Source organism: Mastomys coucha, unplaced genomic scaffold (assembly GCF_008632895.1).
Source record: "Mastomys coucha isolate ucsf_1 unplaced genomic scaffold, UCSF_Mcou_1 pScaffold21, whole genome shotgun sequence".
Classification (NCBI taxonomy): Eukaryota; Metazoa; Chordata; class Mammalia; order Rodentia; family Muridae; genus Mastomys; species Mastomys coucha.
In genome coordinates, this window is record NW_022196904.1 from 3,675,794 (window position 1) to 3,693,293 (window position 17,500).

General features: G+C 44.2%; 1 protein-coding gene across 5 annotated transcripts in view; it reads left to right on the plus strand.

The window, feature by feature from the left end:
- LOC116101621 (ubiquitin carboxyl-terminal hydrolase 29) overlaps positions 1–17,500 on the plus strand; it is a 226,773-nt gene that overhangs the window by 162,413 nt on the left and 46,860 nt on the right. Inside the window, exon 3 of one of the 5 annotated variants that reach the window (XM_031385315.1) lies at positions 8,436–8,535. The exons of the other annotated variants lie outside the window; for them this stretch is intronic. The gene's annotated coding sequence lies outside the window, so the exon portion shown is untranslated. The remainder of the gene's footprint in view (positions 1–8,435; positions 8,536–17,500) is intronic. 5 annotated transcript variants of the gene reach the window in all.

Sequence of the window (17,500 nt, forward strand, 5' to 3'; positions counted from 1 at the left end):
ACACACACACACACAGAGGCACAGGCACAGCGCACACACACACACACAGAGGCACAGCCACAGCGCATGCACACACACAGAGGCACAGCCACAGCGCACGCACACACACACACACACACACACACAGAGGCACAGGCACAGGCACAGCACACACACACTACACAAAATAACTAATTTATTTATTAAGTAAATAAACTGAATTTCTCTACTCTCTCTAGTTTCCAAAGTCTCTCTAAGACATTCTGTGTTTTGACAGTAGGGTGACTAAATTGCCTTGATTTCTCCAGAACATTCCCGACCTTGGTGTTAAACATTCTGTATCCACCTCAAAAAATAAAAATAAAAAATTTTAAAATCCCAGGGAAATAAAATAACCAGCCACCTTATTTAATCATAGCCAGGGTGTGTTCATCTTTCAGCCTGGACGCATCACCACACAGAGGTTCCGATTCCTTAAACACATCCCATCCCACAGCCCTTGTTCCAGCATATAGTGAGACTCCATATCAATAACCCACCCTTCTAAACCCTCCATTACAAAAGCATCACCTGCAGCATGCCTTTGGGAACTAACATCTTTCCTCAACAAGGTGCCTCAGCCTGGGCCTCACATTTAAGCTTTCTTCTGACTCCAATTAATTCATTCTCTCTCTCTCTCTCTCTCTCTCTCTCTCTCCCTCCTCTCCCTTTGTCTTCACCTCCCCCCCTCATTCCCTTCCTCCTTAATCCTGGTGTGAAATTCATTAGGGTTTTTTTTCTTTCATTTCCACGTATATGAAAAGTGCATGTATACAAAGAAGCATGTCTTTTTTTTTTTTAAGATTCATTTATTTATTACATGTGAGTATACTGTAGGTGTCTTCAGACACTCGAGAAGAGGGAGTCATATCTCCTAATGGATGGTTGTGGGCCACCATGTGGTTGCTGGGATTTGAACTCAGGACCTTTGGAAGAGCAGTCAGTGCTCTTAACTGCTGAGCCATCTCACCAGCTCCGAGAAGCATGTCTTTGTAGGTATGCAAGTACACATGTCTGTGGGGTCTACACTCGTGTGTATGCATACATATGTGGATGCCCTACGTTGATAACATCCTCCATTGCTCCTCCACCTTATTTGCTGAGGCAGAGTCTTGCACCCATGTGACTAATGTCACTAGCCAATAGCTCTCGGGTCTATCTCAGATGGCCTATCTCATCCACCCTGTTTGTATGTGAATCTCTGACAATTTGAAGTCTATTTCTTAGGCCTGCATGGCAAGTGTTTTAAATGCTGAGCTATCTCCCCTCCCCAGCCCCTGAATAACACTGTTGAGTATACACTCTAATGTCACACCGATTCACACCAAGACTGTCTCCCACCAGGTAAATATCACAGCAGGCTTCTCCTCTTCCCCACTGCCTACATCCTGCTCCATACACTGCCTTGCCTGACTGAAGACATCACAGCTTCCTAGGGGCCACTCTGCATTCAGCCTTCCCTTCCCATTAAGTGCCAGCACTGCCAAACTGTCAGGAAGGCCATGGTGTCATAACAGCTGTGATATCTCTAGGCAATAGGAATTGGGATTTCCAGCCACCCTATCATCTCATGAGACTCTCTTCAGAAGCATGCTATGGCATTAACAGGGAGATCCTCAACACTCACTGGACAATGAGAGGAGCAATGCATATGGTGGCGAGAGTTTATTTATAATGTTTTACTTTTTAAATTTTCATGTGTGTGCCTGTATATGTGTTGGGACAAGCATACAAAGGTTCACATTTGGGGGATAGAGGGCAGCATGTGGGTTCTCTCCTTTACTTATTTATTTTAATTTAGTTTTTTTTTTTTAATTTCACATGCGTTGGGGCTTTGCCTACATGTATACTTGTGTGAGGGTGTCGGATCCTCTGGCACTGGAGTCACAGACAGTTTCGAGCTGCCACGTGGGTCCTAGGAGTTGTTCACCCAGGTGTTCTGGAAGAACAGGCAGTGTTCTTAACTGCCCAGCCACCTCTCCAGCCCTGGCTTCTTTTCTTCTTCCTTCTGGGTATCCAACTTGGCAGCAGATGCCTTAACCAGTCGACTGAGCCACTGTACTGGCCCTGATCTTATGAATTTGGCAAAAGCCTAAATGTGTGTAGTCCTCTAAAACTCAAATATTAAAGCTGTGGCAGTGAATGCCTTTAATCTCTGCACTTGAGAGTCATGTGGGTCTCTGTAAGTTCATGACCAGCCATGTCTACGTGGCAAGTTCCAGGCCAGCCAGTGAAACCCTATCTCAAAAATAAGATCGAGTTTGGCCACCCTGAGGATCTGAGTACACATGTCACCAATGGTATATATGTAAGAATGTGTGTGTGTGTGAGAGAGAGAGGGGGGGAGGGAAAGAGAGAGAGAGAGAGAGAGAGAGAGAGAGAGAGAGAGAGAGAGAGAGAGAGAGAGAGAGAGAGAGAAAGAGAGAAAGAGAGAGAGAGAGAGAGAGAGAGAGAGAGAGAGAGAGAGAAAGAGAGAGAGCCACTGACCCACTGAGCCATTTCTCCAGAACACCTTAATCCAAATAACATCATACCTGAGGTTGTAGGTGAATTTGGGAGTAAGGAGCACCATTCACCTGCCAGAGGTATTTCTTCCCCTTTCTTTTACCTCATCACCTTCCACCAAGTGATCCATAGACTCTATTCCCACACTCCTTAAATCCACTCCCTAATTAGCATCCTAATCGACCAGGACATCAAATCAACTGCTGGAGAATGCAACAGTGCTCTATGTGAAGGGCTCCCCATGCCAGTGAAGCCCCATGGTTACCCACACAATTAAAGGAGCATTTAATTCACAAGCCAGACAATGTTGGGTCTCCAGATCATGAGGACAGAATTTTTCAATGAACTTCTAAGAACAGGCGGTGAGCAGTCAGCAGGATTGCTCAGTGATGCACTTGCCACCAAAACTGACGCCCTAAGCTCCACCTCTGGGATCCATGAGATGGGAGGAGAGAACAAATGCCTAGGGCTGTCCTCTGGCTTTCATACACACACTGCAGCACACACGTGTGAGCATTCGCCCACCCAAATTAACAAACACAATAAAAGAAGAATTTAACTGGTGGTGAAGTCCAAACTCCCCAGTGATTTGCATGTTACCTACAGGAAGTTACATGCAAATAACTAGGAAAGTCACATGCACGTTTTCTGTCTGGTCAAGCTTTATCTAAGGTACAAAAAGAGAAAGACTAGAACCTGCCAACACACAAGATTTCAAATCTGAAAGTGGTCGAGACCTTGATTCTTCAGACACACAATATGTTGAATCTGTGATTCCAGTCTGAGAGTTCGTCCAGAGGTCAGGGCAAGATTGAGGAGACAGAGCAATGAGTTAAGACTGCCAGTGGCTTCCATCAAGGCTCCCAGTATTTTCATTATTGTGCAACAGAAACACAATAAAAACTCATCAAGAGATTGATGTGTGAAATTACTGACAATCTGCAAATGGAATATTATTTGGCCATAAATAACCTAATTTTTACTTTTTTAAATATTATGCATAGAGGTGTTTTGTTTACATGCACACCTATGCATCTTGTATGTGCTTGATGCCCAAGGAGGCCAGAGATTCTCTGGAACTGGAGTTATATATGGTAGTAATCCATCATGTACATGCTGGGAATCAAACCCAGGACCTCTAGAAGGACAGCAAGTACTCTTAACCACGATGCCTCACCAGTCCTATTAAAAAAAGAAAAAAATATTTTTTTTCCCCAAGATAGGGTTTCTCTGTGTAGCCTTGACTGTCCTAGCTCTGTAGACCAGGCTGGCCTCAAACTCACCTAGCACCTGCCTCTGTGTTGCTGGGATCAAAGGCATATGCTACCACTGTCTGGTGTAAATAAAATAAAACAATAAATGTGTTTAAATACATATACAAGATCTTCATCAAAAGAGTTTTTAAAGCAGCAAAAAATAAAATAAAATAAAATAAGATAAAAAATAGCAACTAATGCCAAGCTAGTCTGCTATGGTTTTAAAGTAGGATAGGTCTGGGGATGTGGCTTGGTTGATAGAGTACTTGCTAGCATACATTATGTTCCCAGGATTATGTAAAAGCAGTCCTGGGTTCCATTCCCAGCATTATGTAAAAGCAGGTGTGATGACGTATACCTGTAGTCCAAGCCTGAGGAAGTAGAGGCACGGGGAACAGAAGTTTGTGGGGATTGCTGCCACACCCAAAGACCTAAGTTTAATCCCCAGCCCCCACATGGTAGAAGAGGAGACTATATTCCTATAGGTTGTCTTTTACCCTCCACATACACACACAAACACAAATATAAAGTAAAAAGATAATTAAAAAAACAAACAAGAGCTAGAGAGACTGTTCAGGGGTTAGAGTGAGTACTGTGGGGTGGGGGGTGGGAAGGGTGGGAGCGACTTTACTCCCAGTGCTTGGGAGGCAGAGGTAGGCATGAGTTCTCTATGAGTTCGAGGCCAGCCTGATCTACAGAGAGAGTTCCAGGACAGCCAGGGCTGCACAGAGAAACCCTGTCTTGGAAAACAACAACAACAACAACAACAACAACAACAACAACAAAAAACAAACAAACAAACAAACAAAAAATCATGAGTGCCGCTCTTCCAGAGGACTTGAGTTCAGTTCATATCTAGGGACTCACAACCACCTGTATGTAATTCCAGCTCCTGAGGATCCAGCACCCACTCTGGCCTTCTTGACACACACTCCCACACGTTCAATTCAAAGTAACCTAGCCATGGCACAAGCCTTTAACCCCAGCATTGGGAGGCAGTGGCAAGTGGATCTCTGTGAGTCTGAAGCCAGCCTGGTCTATGTAGTGAGTTCCAGGCTAGCCAGGGCTAATAGTAAGGCCATAACAACAACAACAATGATAATAAATAATAATGATAATAATAATATCTTAAGCAGGACATGGTGGCTCATGTCTTTAATCCCAGTCTCTGGAGTCCTACAGATAGAGTTCCAGAATAGCCAGGGCTACACAGAGAAACCCTTTCTTGGAAAACCAAAAGTAAATAAATAATATAAAAGATAAAAATCTTTTTTAAAAAGTCAGTAGGGGAAAAAAAAGTAAGTAGGGGCTGGTGAAATGGCTCACACATGCACATGTATATCCATACACTCACACACACACTAAATAAAATAGTTTTTATTTAATAAAATTATTAAATAAGTTTATTGAATAAAAATAATTTTTAAAAATAAAAGAAAAATTTAAATAAACAAAATAATGATTTAGTTATATGACTAGACAGACAGATGAATGGTTACAGTGGATGGATGGATGGTGTTGTTGAAGGGTCTTGAGATGGGGAGTCACCCCCTTTGAAAAGAATCCTGTGACCTGATCGGCTCTAAACGGTAGAGGAAAAACTGGTTAGAAGCAGCAAGCACTCATTCGCCAAACAGATGGTTAGCATTAAGTACGCTTTTCTCATATTTTGGAAGGGGCTGCCTCCCACATGTCTGCAAGAAAGCAATGTTCTGCCTCCATCACTTGGATGTACATCCTGCCTGCGGTCCAACACCACCCCTAGCTCGCCCCATGGAATTCTGGAGACCCGAGGGGCCACGTGGCCTCGCAGCTTCATGTGAACGTTCTAAATGCTTGCTTCCTCTCGCTTGGAAATGTTCCCTGTGTCTGTTCACATACAGCAGGGCCAGGATGAGGGAGAGTGGGTGCAGCCTCCAACAGGGTGCAAAATTTTAAAAGGTGAAGTGTCAACATGTTAGCAACATAAACAACAGCTAAATCCAAGATGTTTTTTAAATGCCATTTCTAATGTTAATTTTTTTAAACTCTTGGGGACATGACCAGAGCTGAAATATTGATATTTTGGTAGTTTGTTTTTCAGACAAGGTCTCTTTTATACCAGGCTGGTCTTGAACTGTTGATTCTCCTGCCTCCACGGCGTGCTGGACTTAGAGGCATTCAACACCAAACCTGGTCCACATGGTGCTGAGGTTCCCACCCAGGGCTTCACGCCCTTTAGCCAAGGACTCTACTATTCTCCTAATTAATCCCAGCCCAAATATCAAAACTTAACTAACGATAGGATCTGCAGTAGGACGAGGCAAGCCAGATAACATTTGTCAAGGGCAGTAGCGGCTCTATTTCTAGGGAAGATTTTGTTGTTCTCATTATAGGTTTTCTGTGTTGCTTCTAATTTCCCACCTCCTAGTCCTGCGTTGCTTTAAATTTCTTTGAAATACTGTATTTGTGGCATTGGCCTGCCCTGCAGCTGCTTAACAGGCTAAGATAAGAAGATTGCAAGCTCAAGATTTCCCTGGGGGAGGGGGCCAGGGGGATGGTGACAAGATGGATCAGTGGGTAAAGAGGCCTGCTGCCAAGCCAGCTGCCTGAGTTCAATCCCAGAGATCCACAGGGTAGAAGGAGAAAATCAGCTTCCAAAAATTGTCTTCTGATCCCCACCAAATGATTCTGTGGCATTTGCACACACACACATACAATAATAATAATAATAATAATAATAATAATAATAATAATAATAATAATAAAAAATTTAAGACAGTCAGCAGGAGGTGGTGGTTCATGCCTTTAATCCCAGCACTCAGGAGTCAGAGACAGGCAGATTTCTGAGTTCAAGGCCAGCCTGGCCTACAGAGTGAGTTCCAGGACAACAAGGACCACATAGAGAAACCGTCACAAAAAACTAACTAACTAGCTATCTAAATAACTAACTAACTAAATAACTAAATAACTAAATGATTGAAGGAATAACAGAGTAAGTTCAAGGACAACCTGGGCAACTAAGTAAGAGCCTCTCTCAAATTAAAAGTAAAAATAGAGCTGGAGATGTGGCTCAGTGTCTAGCAGTTGTCTAGCATGCCCAAGAACCTAGGTTTAACCCTCAGTGCCATGTAAAAATATTTCATTAGAGCAACAAGTATAGTAGACTGTTTCCCTGCCTATCCTGTGTGGGTGCTTGGGTTCCAGCCCCACCTCTGGAGAAAGGCAAAAAGAAAAGAAAAAGCAAGATTACATTAGAATAATTCACTTAGAATAATGAGACTGTGGATGGGGGACAAAGGCTTCACTTGCCTGACTACTGTTCCTGGCTCTTACTCCTCGTGGCCAACACCCTTGTCCTCCTCACCAATTGATCTAGCTCAAACAGCTAAATATGACCTGCTCCTAGCCACACCCTGATCTTGTCCTCTGCATGAGAACACATCACCAGTTAACAGGGTAAAATCGAAAACTAATTGTCTTTCATTGTTCTTCTACAAAGCCTGAATCCTATCCTGTCTATCTCCAGCTCTCCACATCTGGACACTTACAGATGTTATACACTCCAGTTGGCCTCACCAGAAGAGGGCACTGGATCCCATTACAGATGGTTGTGAGCCACCATGTGGTTGCTGGGAATCGAACTCAGGACCTCTAGAAGAGCAGTCAGTGCTCTTAACCACTAAGACATCTCTCCAGCCCCTCTTTTTCTTTCATTGCTGCTACATTGTATGTGTGTGTATGTATGTTTTCCTAGATACATAAATACAACTTGCTCCATCTATATATCCATCTAATATTTTCCGTATTGTCTCGGGGCTGACAACTTGGTATTGGACAGACAGGCAGGGTGCTCTTCCTTGGGAAAGACCATGTCTCCTGCTCTCAGCATTCTGCAGTTGCATGTGGTTCTTTGTCTAAGTCTGAGACCCTGCAAGCTTTGGCCCCTCCATGCTAGCATGTCCATTGATGTCATTGTTGTTCAGGTCTTAATTAGGCAGCCATGGTGTTGAGACTGCATGGGTGTAGCCTCTGACATTTCTAGAAGGCAAAAATCTTACAGAAATTTTCCGACTCTTCTGAAACAGAATCTTTCCTTCACCCTTTTCCACTATGAACCATGAACTTTAGTTGAGGAATTGATACAGACAATTTTAAAAAGCCAGTAGTCCCCAGACTACTTTCACATACATGCATGCATGTCCAAACACGTGTATGTGTGTGTGTGTGTGTGTGTGAGTGAGAGAGAGAGAGAGAGAGAGAGAGAGAGAGAGAAAGAGAGAGAGACATAATATAATACATATATACTAGGCTCTACATATGAAAGAAATATGTAATCCTTGTCTTTGTGAGTCTGGTTTATTCTTAAGCCATATGATGACTCCAATTCTCTATTTTCTCTCTTTAAAAAAAGATTTATTTATTTTAATTTAGTACGTATGGACATTTTGCCTGTGTACATGCCTATGTACCACATGCATGCCTGATGCCAGAGGTCAGAAGAGGGTGTTGGGTCCCCTGGAACATGAGTTACAGATGGTTGTGAGCCGCCATGTAGATGCTGGGAGCCAAATCAAGGTCCAACGAGTGTCCTTAACCACTGAGTCATTTCTCCAGCCCCATCCATCCATTTTATTACAAATAACATAATGTCGTTTTTCTTTACTTTTACAACAGAAGAGAGCTTCAATTGGATCTTCAGCAGGTGATGTCATCTGGTCCAGGGGCTCTCTTGTCTTGCACTGTGGACATTCAGCACTGGAGAATTCTTTGCTTTGTGAGTGAGTGTGTGGGATTTGTGGGAGGAAGGTCCTTTCTTAGGCTACTTAGGATTTTCAGTCCCTTCCCACCACATACCACTAAAGTCTTTATTTTTATTACATTAGTTTATTTCGTGTGTGTTTTTGTGAGCGCGTGCACGCCCGCTCACACTTGTACATATACATGCATGTGTTTATACCCACATGCATTTAAGACAGGGGGCAAACATGAGTCAGTTCTCTCCTTCCCCCATGTGGGTCCTAGGTGCAGAACTCTTCTTCAGGCTTGGGAACAAGCCCCTTTACCCACAGAGCCATCCCTTTAGCCCACAGATTTCTCTTGTGTGGCAAACTAAACCTGTCTCCAGATATTGCCAGATGTCTGCACTCCTGTTGGAAATCAAGTTTGAGCCCACATCTGTTCTTCTTGTCTTGTTTGTATTTTGCCTCTTCTGGCTCTTGCCTTCCTCTAAAGTGGATCACGATGGCTTCCCACAAACATTTGCAATATTGAAACTTTAAACTGGTCTAATCTAAAGCTTTAGATTGGGCAGATAGTAAAATAGTATATTGAAGTCCAATTATTGAGGCTTGGTGGTTAAAACTCTGGCTGCTTTTCCAGAGGAACCAAGTTCAGTTCCCAGGACCACCAATAACTATCTGTAACTCCAGTTCCAGGGGACCTAATTCCCTCTTTCTAACTTCTGCAGGCACCAGGTACTCATCTGGTGCACAGACATACATACAGGCAAAACACTCATAGACATAAATGAAATCTTACACACACACACACACACACACACACACACACACACACACACACACAATGCTGGGTTTGGGAATGGGGATCAGTTGGTAGATGGCCTGCATAGCACGAAGCCCACAAATCCCATACAGTCACTCACCTAGCAAGCCCTGGGTCCAGTCTTTGTAAAACCAGGCATGGTACCACAGGCCTGTAAGCTCTTGGGTAGTAGAAACAGAAGAATTATCCTTGGCTACATAGTGAGTTCCAGGACACCCTGGAAGACAAAATGCTTCATTGTCTTGAAAGAAAGAAAGAGGAAGAAAGGAGAGAATTTGTATTTTGAAGTCTATTTAAAAGGACAGGGCTAGAGAGATGGCTCACTAGGTAAGAGCACCTTGTAGAAGACTCAAGTTCAGTCCCCAGTATTCACAATCAGGAGGCTCAAAACTGGCTGAACTCCAGCTCCAGGGGATCTGACTCCTCTGGCTTCCACAGGCACTGTACTCATACACGCATACATACATGCATATATACACATACATACATACATACACAAATAAAATTAAAAAGACAGAGTGCCAACAAAATGACTCAGCAATTAAAACCTGTGTGCTGCCCTAACAACCCGACTGAATTCCCAGAACTCATGTGAAAAGGCCAAATGTGGTAGCTACTCAAGTAACCCCAGAATTCCTACATGTGGATGGAAGACAGAGGTGGGGAAAACACCTGGAGGGGAGCCTACAGCGAATGACAAGAGAGGAGTTGCGGAAGCAGAATCCTAACTTCTGAGTGTTGCCCCCTGACATCTCTGAAGCACTGTGGGAAATGTTTGCTCATCCTCACAGAAACAAAAATAAATCTTAAAGAAAGGAAAGGAGAAAGAAAAAGAAAATCAGATGTTTGCTTGATCTCAAACTCATCCCTGAACTTCAAAGACTCATCCTATTGAGGGAAAAAAAAAAACCCACATGAACTGATTGGCTTATCAGCTTGATTGCCAGTCAAGATGATTGATAGGCTTATCACCTCTTTGGCCCTGCTCTCTGTGGCTTCCACCCCCTCAGGGCAAACTTCACAGGCATTTCCCCCCACCTCCATGTGACTGTTTTATTGTAAAATACCTAACTTTGAACTTTGAAAAAGAAACACTTAAAAATTTATCAGCAGTGTCTTTGGGGGTCCACTGTCAGAAGGAGTCTTCACTCAAAATCTCAAGATAAGAACTCTTTATTCTAACAGCAGCCTGCACGGAATGTGGGTCTCACATCCTGTCTCCATGAATATCTGAGCTCTTATTTCGAGACATATATTGATAAACCATTCGACTTCCAGACAAGACCACTAACTAACTTCAGTCTGGAGGAATGAAAGTGTGTGTGTGTGTATGTGTGTGTGTGCACACGTGTGCGCGTATTGGGGGAGGGGAGGAAGCAAGAGGGGGACGGGAGAAAGAAAAAACATCTTTCTCCTGTTTCTCTTCCACTGGCTACAGGAGGGACGTGCTATCTGACCTCAAATAGTTCTCAGACAGGGTGTAGAAGCCACCCAGCAGGAAACACGACCGTGAGACAGGAGAAGTCTGAGTCCCCTCATTCATCAGTCCAGAGTTCCATAACAAAATGGCCCAGAGTGGGTAACTCGAACAACAGAAGCTTCTTTTCCCAGCATGCTGGGAGCAGAAAGTCAATACTAGAGGGGCCTGCGGACTTTGGTTCCTGGAAGACTTTCTTCCAGGCCTACTCACTTGCTAGAAGGAGGAAAATGAAGGGAAGAAGGGGAGAAAGGAGAGAGGAAAGGAAATCCAGAAAAGTCAAGAATCGATCTGGGGGAGAGCGGCTGGAGAGATGGCAGTTCAGTAGCCTCTTGCAGAGGACCTAGGCTCAGTTCCCAGAACCCACATCAGGGAGTTCATAACCACCTGTAGCTCCAGGTTCAGGGGATTTAAAAGCCTCTTCTATACTCCAAACATGCACAGTCTGACACACAGACCCACGCAGAGACAAAGACAGGCAGAGAGAATTTAAAGTAAATAAATCTTTAGAAAGTATTGACTTGGTATATTTTCCTGTCCTTAGAAGGACAGCCGCAGTGGGCCCCACCCTCTGGCCTCCTTAAACTGGAATCGCCTCCTCGAAAGAACTCTCTCCAACCCTCCATATCCAAACCCTGAGGAAGAGGACACAAGGCACTAACAATCTCTGGCAGCATGGAGCCTTCCTTAAGCTGCTCAAGCTTTCTGCTACCAGAGAACGTGGGATGATAGACCACAGCCATCCCACAGACACAGGGCAGCCACATCACTAGACTAGAGTCTGCCTCCCTACTCACACACACTCACACTCCCTCTCTCCCTCTGAAATCCACAGCTCTGTGTTACATGACCGACACACAACTGCGGAAGACCTGGGGAGGAGGCGCCATCCCTACCCCTATCTGAACAGAGGAAGGGAGACCCCCAACAGCTGGGTTGAATCGCTTGCCAACGTCAGAGAACAAGACTTACTGAAGAATTTCTCCCTCATGGTGACTGAGTGACTGGAGACTAAGTCCATCTGGGAGGGGATGCTGGCAGAGCTGTCCTTATAGGCCGCAGGAACCTATATTTAAATATATATGCATATGTGTGTGTATGCGTATGTATATGTACTTGTATGTGTTATTGTGTATATGCATATTTGCATGTGTATGTTTGTGTATGTGTATATGTGAGTACACTTGTGTCTACATGGATATATACGTGTGTATGTGTGTGTGTGTACTTATGTACATATATGTATACATGTATCTATATGTGTACATGTGTGAGTTTGCATATGTATTTACATGTGTGTACATGTGTGTTTATGTGTGTATATATGTGTATATGTGCCTGTATGTGTATGGATGTATGTATGCATACATATATGTGTATGTATACATACGCATGTGGATATATGAGTATAAACCTGGGTTTACATATATCTATATATACGTATATGCATATGTATATGTATATGTACATGTGCTTCTTTATGTTTGGGTGTATGTGTATGTATATGTGTGTGTGTATGTGTATGTGTACACATGTGCATATGTGTATGTGTATGTTTGTGCATCAGTATATGTGTATATATATATGTAGGTGTAATATGTATGTGTATATGTGTTGTGTGACACTATTCCTGGGGAGCTGTGACAAATGTCTGCTCACCCCAGATAGGGAGCCAAGGGCAGGACAAAGTAGGGACACCACCGATGTCCCATTTGGTGAACCAATGAGTTGTACTGGGGCTACTCACAGGAGTGTGTGTGAGGGGTTAGTTACAGAGGCAGAACTGACTCAAAGACGGCTGCATCATCTAAGCCCACCCCAGGATGAGGGCAGTCCACCAAAGCTGGGAACCCAGAGCTCATTGTGCAGCCCGAGGGCAGCTCCGCAAATTAGACAGTGTCCCTTCTGGGGAGCTCCACTTGTCTCTGCTTCTCCAGGCAGCTCAGCTGGCCTGAGAGTGTCTCCCTTCAGTCCTTACTGCTCATACATGCTTGGGGAGGGAGGGGTCTAGTGAATCTTAGTCGTTTTCAGTGACTTCTTGACACGTTTTTTGTTGTTTCCTTCCTGGGCTGAACAAGCTTCCCACAAGATAGTATGTTTTCCTTCCCCTTAGAACTTTTGATGTCTTAAGGTATTTCCCTCCAAGATGGAAGGTTTTTAACCTCGGATGGAACTCCTATACAATACTGTGTGTGTATATGTGTGTGTTTGTGTGTGTGTGTGTACGTGTGTAATATGTAGAGAAAATAGTACTGGCTGAAGAGGGCTAAGGCAGGCAGGAAGGGTAACCGAAGAGTGAGTACGAGCCAAGTACAAAGACATATGTATTAAAATGCTGTAATGAAACCCATCGTTTTGTTGTTCACAAACTTAAAAATAACAATAAAAGAGAAGGCCCCAGGAGCCATTCTTGATACCAGAATCCTGTGGACCTTGGATTTCGTGTTTATTTGCTTCCGTCGTGTCTCAGTAAAATGTGTCCTGTCCCTCTAACTGTAGCTGAAGCCCCAGGGTTCTCTGCCCACAGAACGTCAGCGGGACTCCATCTCTGACTTCAGGCAAACGTGTGCCTCTGCCCTAAATCCACCATGGTGGGTGGGATCCTTTGCTGCAGGAAAGCTGGCAGGCAGCCGGGCTGTCTCAGGCAATCTTCTTCCCCCACCTAACTCCAGCCCCTCCTTTCGGTCAAAGGGGCTTCTCAGAATTTGCTCCGTGAAGGTGGGAGCTGCCGCTTTCACGGGTGACCAACTTTACCCGTGATCTTGATGATCGATCAACAGCTTTCCTGCCACCAACAGGTCTGCAGCTGCTGCTGCTGCCGCTGGGCAGGGCGGTCAGCTCTGTCCCCTGCTGCCTGCCTGCCAGCAGAAGCCCCAGGCGGGTCAGAAGCAGTTTGACTTACCACAGCGGCCAACACAGCTGTTGAGGGGGGATTAGCTGTAGGGAAACCTGATCCAGTGACAAATGGTTTAGGTATGTCCGCCCCTGGGAAACGTGATCTCCACGGTTTGCACTATAGAAACTTGTTTGTTTCAAAAGATGAGGAGCATGTTTGTTGTCTATGTCTCCAGAGAAATCACAACGTTGACAGCTCTGGATATACCCAAAGAGACAGAGTACAAAAAAACCAATTACACGTAGGCTGCGCTCATAATCAACAAATGCTGGTTTGGGAATTGCTGTGTGAAGATTCCTCTCGGCAGCCTGCTCAGAATGTACGTCTGGTGACTTCTGAGCTGTCACAGTCATCACCCACAATTACTATGTAATAAAAACACTTCCCCAAAGGAAGATATATCCACAAGCGCTACTCCTCACGGGAGGAAGCCCGCAGCCGCAGGAGCCCGAGATGTAATCACAAGTTTATCAATATTTCATTTTCTTTGCACGAAGCTGATAAGCATTCATAGCCCCGGGTGTGATGGGAATGTAGCGAGATTTACATCTTTCAACTTTCTTTCTAGAAGACAGTGAGGGGGTTATAATAAGGGAATATGGCCCAATAAGATGGCTCTGAGGTAAAAATGCTTGCCGTGCAAGCCTATGACCTGAGTTTGATCCCTGAGTTCCACAGTGGAAGGAGAGAACTGACTCCTCAAAATTTTGAGGCCTTTTGTGGCCTTCCACTGGAATGTGGTCGACTTACCAGGGCTACGCTCTCAGAGAAAACTGGCTCCTTCTTTCTTTCCCAGCAACTATTAATTGCCAATAGCTCTTCAGCTAAGGGTGGGACTCCATGCCTACCTCCTCTCTCCAAGAATATTTGGGCAGTGCAAAATGGACTTGATGGACTTAAAAAAAAAAAAATACAAAACCAAAATGACCCAAAGTTGGACGAACAGGGAAGGAGGCTAGATATGGGAGGAGTTGGGGGAGACGATGATATGATCAAAACGTGTTGTACAAAATTTACCCCCACCCGGAAAGAATAGGAAAAATATATATTAAAGACAAAACAAGTGTCCTCTGATCTCTTCAGACATGCCATGGAACACGTGCATTCACACATAGACAGACAGACAGGCACGTAGGCAGGCAGACAGACAGATAGAGACACACACACCCTGTACATAAACAGAATCAATAAATAAAAAGCAAAATAGGGCTGGAAAAGTGGCTCAGCAGTAAAAGCACTTGCCCCCAAGCTTGATAAGCTGAATTATACCTCCAGGACTTTTATGGTGAGAAGAAAAAGAGAATTAACTCAAAAAAATAATCCTTTGACCACTGTACATTCACCACAGTGACTCAGTAGTTGAGAACATTGGCTGTTCTTCCAGAGAACCCAGGTCTACTTTCCCAGCACCAACTACTTGTCACTTCAGGTCCAAGGGACCTGACAAGTGACGTGCACAGGCACACATGCAGACAAAACATCCATCCACACAGAAAATGAAAAATTTTAATTTTAATTAAAAGAAAAATAAAATAAGGTGGTTGTGTCCACGGTTTAGAAAGATGGCTTTGGTCTTGATCTGTGAGGTGGAAGACATTGAAGTCTGAGGACAGTGATCAGCTGTGTGTCTCAGTAACAGTCATCTAAACACCCCACATTGCTTCTGTTTTCTCTCCCTCCCTCTCCTTCTCCCTCTCCCCCTCCCCTCCCCTTCCCCCCCCCCCATAGATAAACAGGGTCACTAAACCTGAAGCTTGTCAATTTGGCTAGACTTGACAAGCCAGCATGAGCATGCCTCAAGGATGGGACCGAATTTCATTCACAAATGTTATAATGTCCATCCCTTAAAGATAAAGCCCTGGCATAGAGTTGGTGTTTGAACTCAGGCGGTTCACATTCAAAACATAGTCACCACTAGTAAAGTCTATTTACAGTTGCAACAACAACAACAACAAAAACCCACCAGACATTATGGCTGCACTCTGAACGTCTGTCTACAGCTCACTCATCAGGCTCTGATCTAGTTCTGAGAACCTTCACAGCCAAGAGCAGCATTCAGTGTTTAGAATTCAAAGAAATGTAGACCTGAGGCGATAGCTCACTCTAGCTCACTCAGTAGGTAAAGCACCAGCTGTCCGAGTATGAGGGTCTGGATCCTCAAAACTCAATAAAAGTCCGGCCCTACACATGCAAGGCAAACACTCTACTGATGGGGGCATCCCATCAGTCTTTTTAAAATCCATGCCTCAGTTTCCCAATCTGGAAAAAAGGAAATGTGAATCGTTCCAGACCTGCTAGAGCTGGAGTTACAGGCTGTTTTGAACCACTGGCATGGATGCTGGGAGGCGTACCTGGGTCCTCTGTAAGAGCAGCAAGCACCCTTACCCACAGATCCAGCTCTCCAGCCCTCAGTTTTTGTTTTTAACTTGACACAGGAAATAATAAATTTCAAGTAGTGACTCATGCCTGGTAATTTCTGAACTTAGGATGCTGAAGTAAGAAAGATGATTATGGGTTCAAGGGCAGTTTGGATTATACATACAGCTCAGGACAGTCGGCCTGCAAAGTGAGATTGTATCTAAAAAACAAAACAAAAAAGTCAAATTAAAAAAGAAAATAGGTATCAGCCAACTGGTGGTGGCGCACACCTTTAGTCCCAGCACTTAAGAGGCATAGGCAGGTGGCTCTCTAAGTTCAAGGCCAGTCTTGTCTACAGAGTAAGTTTCAAGGCAGCCAGGACGACTGAAAAACTCTGTCTCAACATAACAAAACAAAAAAAGAACAGGTTCCATCACAACATTTCCATATATGGGTCATTGTGTACCGCTCAATGTGATCCTCAGCAGTCTCCGTCCCTTCTCACTGTTCCTTCCTCCATTGTCCTGTATGTTCTCATGTCCTAGATAGGATGAGATTGAGGTTCCACGTCTGAGACAGACATATAATACTTGTCTTTCTGAGTGGAGCTTATTTGTTTAACATAATGATATCCATCTATTTTCCCTGCAAATGACATAATTTTATGCTTTATGCCGGAAAAATGGACCACTGCAGGAGGCGTGGGACGGGCATACACTGCTGCGTATTACATTCTCGTTATCCTTTTATCTGTTGATGGGCATCTAAATTAGTCTTGTAATTTGACTATTTGTGAATAACGCTGCTATAAACATGGGTGACCAGCCCTCTCATTCTGCCTTAATCACATCTATTACAACTCTATCTCAGGGTTGCCAAGATGGCTCAGCAGACAAAGCCCCTTGCTCCAAGTCTGATGACGTATCCAAGTTCAGTGACCCAGGACCCATATGTTAGGAGAGAACTAACTCCGTAAGACGACTTCTGACCTCCACATTTACAGTGTCACTCATGAAGCAACACACGCACAGAGATACATAAATAAATAAGTATATGTTTGTTTGTTTTAAAGACCCTGTCTCCAGGGTTGGAGACACAGAATGCCTGGAATCCACCAGTGAGGGAGGCCCTCGGCTCTGTCTCCTGCATAGCAAAAATAAAAGGATGGTTGTTTATAGCTGCACGTGACAACGGCGGTGGTCATGCCTGTCATTCTAGCCCTCAGGAGCTTGAAGCCAGAGAATTGCTGTGATGTCAAGGCCACACCAGGCTCCATAACAAGACCCTGTTTTGAAAATAAATATGGGCCAAAAAGATAGGCACTTGCCACCAAGCCCGTCTACCTGAGTTCGATCTCCAGTATCCACCTTGTCAAAGAAAAGAACCGACTCCCTCAAACTGTCCTCTGACTTTCAAATGTGCACCAAGGCACACATGGGCCCCAAC